The sequence below is a fragment of the Leptonychotes weddellii genome, chromosome 2 (genome assembly GCF_054177405.1).
Source record: "Leptonychotes weddellii isolate Sample4059 chromosome 2, ASM5417740v2, whole genome shotgun sequence".
Taxonomy (NCBI): domain Eukaryota; kingdom Metazoa; phylum Chordata; class Mammalia; order Carnivora; family Phocidae; genus Leptonychotes; species Leptonychotes weddellii.
In genome coordinates, this window is record NC_138370.1 from 118212981 (window position 1) to 118224706 (window position 11726).

The window sequence follows — 11726 nt, forward strand, 5'->3', positions numbered from 1 at the left end:
ATTCCAGCCATTGGACCCTTTGGGCATGACAGGGCATGACAGGCATCTACCAGCTGCTTCATACTGCGGCCGCACATTGCTGAGAACTTGATGGAGAATTGGTAGGGTGTAACTGTATTCCAAGTTGAGTTTGTATCAACATGACCAAAAATGATTGGGAATATCTTCGATTGGGAATATTTCCGTGAATCTTTGACCCTTAAATGTACCAATCTTATTGCTTGCCCATTAATAGGAAAGGCTACATTTGGAAAACTATTTGAAGTCTTCTCACAAAATGAGGATATTCCCCATCTAGTCCAAATAAATCCAGAACCTCACTCCTTTGAACCTGAGAGTCGCGTATTTATCTGCAGCAGTGGCCATGAATGAGGATCGAGATGATTTTGTTGAAGGAGTGGATGGAAGTTAGATCACTCTAGAGTCTTCCATGTTAACATTACCTGCAGGTCTCAGCAGCATCTAAGGGAAGAAAGTAACCCTGGGACGTATCTCCCAAGACTATCCAAAGTGGCCCTAGAGAGGTTGGTACTTTTTTTTTTTTTGAGAGGATCAGTTTAAAGTAAGGTGATGCCCTCTCCTTAATCTCCCGTGTCCTACAAGGCTACTTCAGACACAACCACCCATGCATCCAGGTGAGGGGAGCAAAGGGGAAGTGGTTCCAACAGAGCATCTCCCATGCGTGTTATGGAGCTGGCCAGCTGTGTGGCCTTGAGAAAACCAGTCTTTCTGGATCTAGTTTTCTCATCTGCAAAGAGAGAGGATAAAACCAGACTCTGGCTAAGGTCCCATCGAGCCCTAATAGCCACCAACAGCAACAGAAATAGGGACATGGCTGACTTCAGGTTTGAAACACCTCTCAAGTTCTTGCCCCTCCTTTCTGGGATCTGGATCTGGGAGGTCAAAATTGAGGGGAAATAATTGGGTCTGAGTGGGAGAACACAGAGTGAGGCTGAAAGGAATGCTCTTGGTTAAAAAAAAAAATGCATCTGTTTCATTCATTCCCAAAATATAATGAAACAATAAAAATAAACATAATCAATGGAAAACAATTTAATGAAAGGAAGTACTCCAAAAACCTCTGGCCTAGTGGAGTAGTAGAAATAGCACTGGACTCAAGTTCAAGACCTGAGTTTGAATTCTCTTCCTTTTTTTAGGTTGAGGTATAATTGACATACAGTATATTAGTTTCAGGTATACAACATAATGATTTGATATTTACATATATTGCAGAAAAAGGGCACCTGGCTGGCTCAGTCTGTATCTACTGCAAAATGATCACCACAAGTCTTGTTAACATCTGTCACCACATGCAGTGAGAAAATTTTTTTTCTTATAATGAGAGCTTTTAAGATATATTCTCTTAGCGACTTTCAAATATGAAATACAGTATTATTAACTATAGTCACCATGCTTACATTACATCCCTATGACATTTATTTTATAACTGGAAGTCTGTATCTTTTGACCAGCTTCACCATTTTGCCCACCCCAACAGCCCACCAATCTGTTCTCTGTATCTATGAGTTCATTTTTATTTTTTTTAAGATTGTACATATAAGAGAGATCATATGGTATTTGTCGTTCTCTTTCTGACTTACTTGACTTAGCATAATACCTTCTAGGTCCATCCATATTGTCACAAATGGCAAGATGTTGAATTTGAACTCGTGATCTAACTTGCTGTGTTACCTAGCGCATGTTTTTAGGCTGAACCATGTGAAAGTGCCATTTATTAACCTACTGATCCTCTCTGCACCTCCATGTCTTCACCCACAAGGTAGGAACAGTAAAGCTTATGTGCTCAGATAAATCTGGAGGCCCCGAGAACAGGCCTGGTGCATCGTAGGTCCCCACAAGACATCAGGTGAGGGTGAGTAGCACATCTCAGACACAAGATGATAACTGTCTCAGACACAAGATGGTAACTGAGATATAGTCAAATAGCCACAGACTGGAAGTGAAGAGGACCAGCTTCTAGTTCTGGTTTTGCTAGTAACTAGCTGGATGGTGAAGGGTAGCAGAATATGCCCCAAATGCCAGTGTGACGTAAGATTATTTCCAGTTAAAGGCACTTGAGAGGCACCTGGCTCAGTCGGTAAATCATGTGACTCTTGATCTCAAGGTTGTGAGTTTGAGCCCCATGTTGGGTGTAGAGGTGAAAGAAAGAAAGGAAGGAAGGAGGGAGGGAGAGAGAGAGAGAGAGAAAGAAAAAGAAAGAAAGAAAGAAAGAAAGAAAGAAAGAAAGAAAGAAAGAAAGAAAGAAGAAAGAAAGAAAGAAGAAAGAAAGAAAGAAAGAAAGAAAGAAAGAAAGAAAGAAAGAAAGAAAGAAAGAAAGAAAAGAAAGAAAAGAAAGAAAGAAAGAAAGAAAGAAAGAAAGAAAGGCACTTGGAAACAGCAGATGCAAGAAAGACCTTCTGACCTCCCTTTTTCTTCCTCAAAGCAGGAGATGCGACTCCCATGTGAGAGCTGCCCTCTGTACCGGGGGGAAGAAACATCCTTATCACCAGAGACGGAGAAGGTACCAACAGAATCAGTGCTAACAAGGGTTTGCAAGTTACCCTTATCTCCTGTTAGCTTCCCCATATATTTTTGGTACTTTTTCACAATTAGTGCTCTTAGTCCAATCTGGTATATAAACACTTGGGCCCAACCACTTTGGGGGGCTTCATTTTCCCGTGAAGGCTCCCATGAATATGTAAATAATAAACTCTGTAAGCGTCTCTCCCGCTAATCTGTCTTCTGTCAACTGAATTCTCAGGCCCAGCCTGACCCTCAGAGGCTGGAGGGAAAGTTCTGCCTTGCCTACAAAGGCTCTGTCTCCTGGAGCCTCAGCGAGCCCTTCCATAAAGGAACCCCACTGGATTGGATCGTCCTGCCCAGGTATCCCTGTAGGAGTCATCCCCCCCCGTGTGGAAAAGCCCCGCACAGTGGCAGGGCCCTGAGCTTCCCTCTGATCCTTGGCCTCCATCAGAGGACAAACCCCACTTGCAGAGTCACCCAGGCTTCCCACAGCTCATTTTTCTCCTCCCCAGGAGCTGGGAGACAAGACTGGGAGAGGGACAAGGCTGAAGCTACTGGATGAGAATGAGCTTCGGGGATTATGTGACATTCATTTATCCCTTTCACTCCTGTCCTCAAATTACAGAAGACACTGGAAGCCAGTTGAGTTCTCAGCGGCTGCTCATGTGAAAAACAAGGAAGGAAAGAAGTATCCTAACCTTTATAATCTTCCCCCCCCATTTTTAGTTTAGGGTATTCATGAAAATCCTTTCCTTCTGGGGCACCTGGGTGGCCCAGATGGTTAAGTGTCTGCCTTCGGCTCAGGTCATGATCCCAGGATGCTGGGATTGAGCCACACGTTGGGCTCCTGGCTCAGCAGGGAGCCTGCTTCTCCCTCTCCCTCTGCCTCTCCCCCTCCTCCTCATGCTTTCTCTCTCTCTCTCTGTATCTCTGTGTCTGAAATGAATAAATAAAATCTTTTAAAAAAAAATCCTTTCCTTCCCTTTCCTCAGCGTCAAGGAAGTGCTATAAATGACCTGGAAACTCCTCTCCTGTTCTCCTCAAGGGTGGTAGAGTTCAAAACTATCCCACCCCTCCCTGCCCCCTGGAATGTTCCTGACTTCAAAATTTGCAAGTCAGAAGCAAGAGGAAGGAAAGTGTTGCCTCTGCCCCGCCCCCCTTCCAGCGCCAGGCAGCAAGTCTGTGTTCGAGCAGCTACTGTGGCTCGTGGCTCTGTGACAGCCTTCTCACTTGCTTTTGTCCTCTCAAGACACCTCTGCCTGGGCACCCGGGTGAGCAGTCAGCCGCAGGTTGCCTCGACTGCCCACCGATTCAAGAGGAAGAGACCCGCAGACAGCAGCCCCAGTTAGCTATGGCGGGGGGCCTCTGCCCCGACACACTACCCTTCGTTACTGCTCCTAAACCTACAGTTACTATGCAAAAAAGACGACTTGGCCTCCGACCATCGGTTCAAATCCCTGCAACTCAGAATTGACTAAATCGATGTCCCCATCCTCCCCTTGTTTGATCCTCTGCAGGGCTACTTCTCATGTCACTGAGAGAAATCTCCAAAGTTGCTTTTCTGATAGAAGCACCAGCTGCTGGGCAGAGCCACCAAACTCTGTGCTGTCGATGGACAAAGTAACTGGGTCCCGCTGGAGCAGGGCACGGTCGTATTCTTACTACCAAATTTTTTTTTTAGATTTTTATTTATTTATTTGACGGAGATAGACAGCAAGAGAGGGAACACAAGCAGGGGGAGTGGGAGAGGAAGAAGCAGGCTTCCCGCTGAGCAGGGAGCCCGATGTGGGGCTCAATCCCAGGACCCCGGGATCACGACCGGAGCCGAAGGCAGACGCTTAAGGACTGAGCCAGCCAGGCGCCCCTATTACCAGATTTCTTAAAAGCGGGTGCTCACAATGTATGCATCATTAAACAGCAGGACCAATTGTAGAAGGCGCTCCTTTTCCCAGACTGAATGACAATGTCACGCGTGAGGGTGGGGGGAGGCAGGCGGAGCCCCTACCTGTACCCGATGTGATCACTGCGATCCTTGAGTGAGGATGAACTGGCTAACTGGGATATGCAGCTTCTCAAAGGAAGAGTGAATCATCCATGTAGGTGATGCCTCTCCAGGGCCAGCCAACAGGCTTCTCACACCTGAGGTGGAGGGATCCGGAAGACCCACTTCACTTCTCTCCTGGTCCGGCAGTTCCTGCCCATGGATGCAACAACTCCGTCCTCTGAATTTAAAAGGCATTTAAGCCAGCAGCATAAAGTGCTTTTTGCAGACGTGCCAACCAATGAGCACCTGTGCTCGCTCTGCTCTTTACAGGTCCTGCTGGACTGAGCCGTTTGTAACGCAGGCAAATCGGCTTATTAGGAAGAATGTATACACAGTTAAACCACAGCCAACCAAGGTGAGAAGTGATCTCAAAGTGCATCTTTTGCCCTTCATGGTTTCAGATCACTATTTTATTTTATTTATTTGTTTTTTAAAGATTTTATTTATTTGACAGAGAGAGACACAGCGAGAGAGGGAACACAAGCAGGGGGAGTGGGAGAGGGAGAAGCAGGCTTCATGCTGAGCAGGGAGCCCGATGTGGGGCTCGATCCCAGGACCCTGGGATCATGACCTGAGCCGAAGGCAGACGCTTAATGACTGAGCCACCCAGGTGCCCCTATTTTATTTTATTTTTAAGATTTTATTTATTTATTTGAGAGAGAGAGAGAAAGAGCATGATCAGGGGGAAGGGGCAGAGGGAGAGGGACAAGCAGACTCCCCGCTGAGCAGGGAGCCCCACAATGTGGGGCTCGATCCCAGGACCCTGAGATCATGGCCTGAGCCGAAAGCAGACGCTTAGCCAACTAAGACACCCAGGCTCACCTCAGATCACTATTTTAAAAGTGAAGACCTATGTGGGGAATTTTTAAGCAATGATATATTGGACTCTTTCCAACCACCTTTTTAGTCTATTTGAAGCCAGGGTCTGGATCAGCTTCATGACACTGAAATGGACAGGTTATTTTTTTTTTAATTAGAAAAATTATTTATTTCTGCTCCTTTCATACATCTTATTGTGTAGGAAACAGTCTTGCGTATCTGTCTGAGATAATGTACTGTCACACGTTCTGTTTAAAGGCAAAGCACCATAAGTAAAGCTGATCATCTGTCCAGAGTTTTCAGCTTATGGGATTTCGCTTCCTGATTTTACATTAATTTTTCAAAGTCGGAAATGTCATCTCCAAGAAATGTTAAGGGAGCTGTAAAAAATAATCACTTTATTCAATATTATGGTTGTAGAAATTGAGTATATATTCTCTAAGACATTAAAAACTAAGAAGAAAACGGCACTTAACATCATTGGTACATCAACATAGGCAAGAGGGAAAAATACTGTGAATAAGCTTGTCTCTCTGATACTAAGAAGACATTCTAGTTCAAGTGTCAACATGCTCCTATATTTTCACTAGATGCTTCTTTTCTGCTGCTTTTCGTTCTTTTCCATATTTCACATCGCTGGCTTGGGGCAGCCTTTAAAACGTCATTAACAGGAGCAAATCCAATATCCACTGATTTCTTCTGAAAAGGCATTTGAACCCATCAGATAGCCCGACCGTTCCATTCTCATGAATACTCTAGCCATGAAAAAACTCCATAGGACACAGACAAATCCAGCGAATAGAGGAAGAAATCTATTGAGTTTTGGAATGTTGGAATGTTTGGTACATCTGCTTAGTCCAGGATTAAGAAACATAAACCTCCTATTGTAAATAGGAAGCTGGACACGAATCCGTCCATAATATATTGTCCAGTTCCTCTGTGGGCCAAGAAAGCTACTGGTCTCTGATGTCCATGTTCATCAGTCATAAAGCCAACACTTGGAGGTTCAACAAGAACATCATAAGTTATTCCTCCAGTGATAAGGACATAAGACCCCACCACCAGCACATACACCATCATGGCGGAAGCCATGTGCCCCCAGGGAGGCTTCTTCAGGGTCAGGTTGGGCATTTGAGCACTAACAGGACCCAGTACAAGGTCTCCATCTTGGTGGTGGCAGGGGCCTCTCAACAGGGCCTCTCGACAGGCCATTTTGATGTGATTTTGTTGACATTATTTGGCTCCTTGGCCTACATCTACACAACCCAGGAATGGTTAGATTGTTACTTTGTGGGTAGACAAATAGCCTAAGGAAAAATGTACAAAACTTCCACTTCTTCATCTATAATATGTCACATTGGAACAAATGATTGCTTAGGTCCCTTCTTCGATCCAAGACCACAGGAATCAATAGCAAGCAAGCTTAGAAAACGCTAGATTCTGCTCTACCCCAGCAAAATGTGACTGGAAGCCATCTCAATGTTGTATCTTTATAAAAGAAAAAAAAAGGAAGAGACTGCAGGCCACAGTATAACTTAGAAAACATTTGTAGGTGGGAAAGCAGAATCCTGAGTGTTAGGGTGGCCTATGACACGACGGGTAATTCACTGAGGCTGGTTGATATTCCTGGAATGTCACTGCAATGGCTAAATATTTCTCAACAATCTCAGGAGTTTTTTGCTTTTGTTTTTGTTTTGCCTTGCATTGTTTTGGTTTTAAGCTTCCGTTTGAGAGATGTCCTTAAGTTGAGTATTGCTGTGTCCAGGAAATACCAGCATTATAAACCTTGGAAACAATAACATGCTTCAAAATAAGGTGACTGACCATCACGTGCCATCATGATTTGGCTGCCAGATTTCCACACTCCGTGTTAGAAGTAGGCTGAGTGTGCACAGAGATAATTTAAACCTTCCCAACAAACTTGCCTTGTTTGTCTGATTGATATAATGTATTTTATTGTAACATTCAATCTGCTGTTTTTCCATTTGCTTTAAATTCAGCACTGCCACAGAAGAAAGAGAAAATGGGACAGCTTGAAGAGGTGTAAAAATATAATTACTCTTTTGAAAGTATGCATATTTATCTATATTTTTGCTATCCCCATCTCACTTGGTTTTCCCGCTCTAAATAGATAAGTGCTCCTGGCTCGTATACATAGCACTTATGGGTTATTTTAATTGAGAAGAACATCCCTTATCGCAATTTCTAGACCACTGATTGTAGTGCATCTTAATAATTTCTTTTGCATCAAAAAAGAAATCAATGAAAGCACATCAGACTTGAAAGGCCACTGGCATTACCATAGGACCTCAGCAATCCAGTCTGCAAAAACACCTCGAGGCACTGAAATTTTGCTCAACACACCACCTTTAGAAAAAAAGAATGACCAAAAAAAGGAAAATAAAAAACTCTTCATCAGAAAAGTATTTTCCTGGGGCACCTGAGTGGCTCAGTGGTTAAGCATCTGCCTTCGGCTCAGGTCATGGTCCCAGGGTCCTGGGATTGAGCCCCGCATCGGGCTCCCTGCTCGGCGGGAAGCCTGCTTCTCCCTCTCCCACTCCCCCTGCTTGTGTTCCCTCTCTCACTGTCTCTCTCTCTCTATCAAATAAATAAATAAAATCTTAAAAAAAAAAAAAAAGAAAAGTATTTTCCCAAACTACACCTAGTTTGGGCTATACTTGGCTGGATTTTATAAATCTATTACAACTCCCTCTAAAAACAATGTACAAAGAATTCACAGCTCACATTTAAGGGTCATGCAAACCATGCTGGTCTGAATCACCAAGTGTTTCCCAATCCACAGGGCCTGAGAGATGAGAGGTGCTCCATAAGTGTTACTGAATGAATGAATGAATGAATGAATGAATGAATGAATGAAAGGATGGAGGGATGGATGGATGGGTGGATAGCTACAATGTAGTGCATTGCAGAAATAAACCCTATTTAGCATTGCTGTGTCTCATCTTTGTAACTCATTCCTTTATTTGCCTTGTTAAATGTGACACTCCAGGCAGGCAAGCCCATGTGTGTCTTGGGCACAGTTGTACCGTGAGCTCCCAGCAGAGAGCTTGGAAGCAGGACCTCCAAAACGTTTGTTGCGTGTCATTGTTTATGAATACATGCAAGCCCTACTTTCAGCAACAGTTGACCCAGAAATCCAAACTTACAAAAGTAAAAAAATTAGAAGACAATTCTTAGTTTTACAAAAGTATTTGGTGCAGGTTTCCTTTCATAAACAGGCTTTGAAATCATGCTTCAGCCTTTAGAGGCACCTGGGAAGCTCAGTTGGTTAAGCGTCTGACTCTTGATTTTGGCTCAGGTCATGATCTCGGGGTCCTGAGATCAAGCCTTGTGTCTGGGCTCCACGCTCAGCAGGGAGTCTGCTTGGGATTCTCTCTCTCCCTCCCAAACACACCGTGCTTTCTCTCTCAAATAAATAAATAAATAAATAAATAAATAAATAATTTAAAAAAAAAAATCTTCCCCAACTTTTAAGAAGCACATGTGGTGGGGGGCATAAGGTACCCCTCAATTTGTGAGGACTGTCCAATCACAGAGCCACTCCGAGATGGTCAGAGTTAGAAAGCTGCACGTCCCTTCTGAGGGGTCGCCCCCTAAGCCACAGGAACAAGATCATGCTAAGGAGTGAAACAGGCAAAGATGGTGTTAGGGGCTGAATTGTGTCCCCTCAAATCCACCCGTTGAAGTCCTGATCCCAACACCTCAGAACCAGACTGTGTTTGGAGAGAGACTCTTTAAAGGGGTGATTAAGTTAAGCCTCTTCTCAACCGGGTCTTTCTCTTCATTTCACACTGTCAGTGATTCAATGGAGATGGGTGCCTTCAAACTCACATCAAAACATCACATCACATCACCATCCCAACAGAAAACAGCACCAAAGACTGTTTTGCCCTTTTTCTTCTTGACCATCAACAGGAGTTTACTTAGCTCCCGCTATGGGGAAGGCATAGGATGGAGTACTGTGGGGAGATAAATGGATATTACTTTTAAGTAATATGGAATATATCCAATAAATGGATGTGACTTTTAAGAAGGAGACAAATTCACCTGGAAGGGAAGAAATCAAACCTTCCCCGTCTCCCACCCCATTGTCCAAGTACAATCACGTCTTTGGACATTTTGTCCACAATTACTTTGCTAAATGTTGTAGACAAATAAGTGACTTAGTAAATCCTAAGCCGGCACTTAAGAATTTGGACATATTACATGGGGGGTGGCAGGGGAGGTGGTCAGTGTTACAGACAAAAAGAGTTGAATTCTTTCCTTGAAAATAGGCCAAGCATCATCAAACAATTAAATACATTATTTCCCTTTAATAGAAGCTCAAATCAAATGTCTCACTCAGTCAAACTAAGTTAGGAGAGAAACCATCTGTCAGCTCTGGGTTCAGCTCCAGCGGGCCTGTCTTGAACACACCATGCGCTGAGGCCTTGTCTCATTAAAAAATTATCTTAACTGCTTGCTGCCAAAAGTAATTTGCCCAGCATTGTCCACTCCTCAGAAGCAGAAGTAATGTTTCCTGTGGACGTGAGTGTTGCTGAAGTAACATCACAAGATAAATGCCTGCAGGCAGCCGGGGGAAAGCGAGCTGGGTGGGGGGGTGGGGGAAGCCCTTGCAGGAAGTGCTAAAAAAGACCTGCGGGGCCACAGGCACTCTGCAAAGCACCACGGCCTCGGCCTCAGAAAGGTGGGCAGAACTGGGGAGTTGGGACGACACAGGCAGGTTTATAAGTAGTCCAGGAGTGTCTCTGGTTTCAGATTCTGGTCCCTTCCTTAGCTCCCACGTGAGAGCTAAAAAAATAGAACAGAGTGTGTGTGCCTGTGCGATTTGTGTGACTGAGTACTCTCAATCCCTCTCTCTCCTCTTCCCTCGCTGTCCTCCTCCCCTCCTCTCTCCGTCTCTCAGTCTGCCTCTCTTCCTCCTCCTCCTCCTCTTCATCCTTCTCCTCCTTTTCCTCCTATTTCCCTTTTCCCTCCCCCTCCTCCTTCCCCCTTTCCCTTTCTCCCTCTTTCTCTTCTCTCTCCCTCTCCCTTTCCCCTCTCTCTCTCTCTTGCACTCTCTCTCTCCTCCCTTCCCACCCTCCCTTCCTCAATCTCCAATAAATTACTCCATATCACTTGTTCCTAAGGCCCCGGCTTTGCAAGAGGAGCTGCTGAGGGGGTGGGGAGCGATCGTGCGGAACTCCAATAACTCGGGGAGGCAGACAGCTGGGAGAAGCCAGCAAGGCAACCTCTTCCCCTGACTCCTGCCTTCTCCAAGGCTCCATTTGCTCTCCCTTAAAGACTTTCTTTCTCCTCTGTGGCTGCCCTTGGATGCTCAGCACATTTTGTTTGCCCCTCCGTCTGCGCTCTGCTCGGGGAGACTGCGGGTCGAGCATGGTATCAGTGAGCTGGTGGGGCATGGAGGATGGGGAGCACCCGGAGCACAGAGGGAGGAGAGAGGGTGGTCCGGGTGTTTATTCCTAGATTCCCTCCCTGCAGGCTGGCTGCACACTGGCTGCCACCTCAGCTGACAGTCATGCTCCCGTCTCTGTCCTTGGAGCTAAGGGGGGGCATGGTCCTCTGACCGACTCTACGCTGTTGCTTGTGGTTGCTCGACACCCACCCCGGGGCTTGTGTGAGTAGCCCATAAGACAGTTGTGGAGGTACACCTGTCAGATCTTCCCTTCAGAAAGAACTTGCTGTCCCCAAACAAAATCACGGTTAACTGACTGCCTTCAAGCTTCAGAACATGTTTGTTTGTTGTTTTGCCACACTTCCTGAGCAGCCCTAGCCCATGACCGAGCATGGGGGGCACCAGGGCCTGGCCACTTTGGCCCAGTAAGAAGACTCCACTAACTGGCAGTCCTGGCTCCCAGGCCCCCTTGGGCCGGCTCTGAGCTGTGTGCGGAGCTCCCCTGCCCAATTGTGCTTCTTTCCTTTCTTTCATCTGCGAGTGAAGGCTCTCCCAGTTCATTCCTGCTTCCCTCCTATCTTCCATGGGCATAACCTCCCACAAATCAATGACACCCCCAACTCCAGCATCTGCTTCCTGGGCAATCCAACTAACACATGCCTTTTCAAAACCCTCCCCAAATGACTCTATCTGACCATAGCACCTCTTCCCTACCAGGCCCCTAACTGAGACACCTTGATATTCATTGAGTGGATTTTCACATGGGTTCACATACTGACTTGGGGAGGAGAAGCCCCAGAGCCCCTCCAGGGGGCTGCCCTGCCTATGATTGCAGACCAAGGGAAATGAACCTGAGCCCCCCGTCCCTGCTCCCTCCCAGCTTCCCCATCTGCATTTCCTCACCATCCACATCCATACTCCACC

General features: G+C 45.7%; 1 pseudogene; it reads right to left on the minus strand.

The window, feature by feature from the left end:
- Positions 1–5945: 5945 nt before the first annotated feature.
- On the minus strand, positions 5946–6552 carry LOC102747497 (oligosaccharyltransferase complex subunit OSTC pseudogene; annotated as a pseudogene).
- Positions 6553–11726: the final 5174 nt, after the last annotated feature.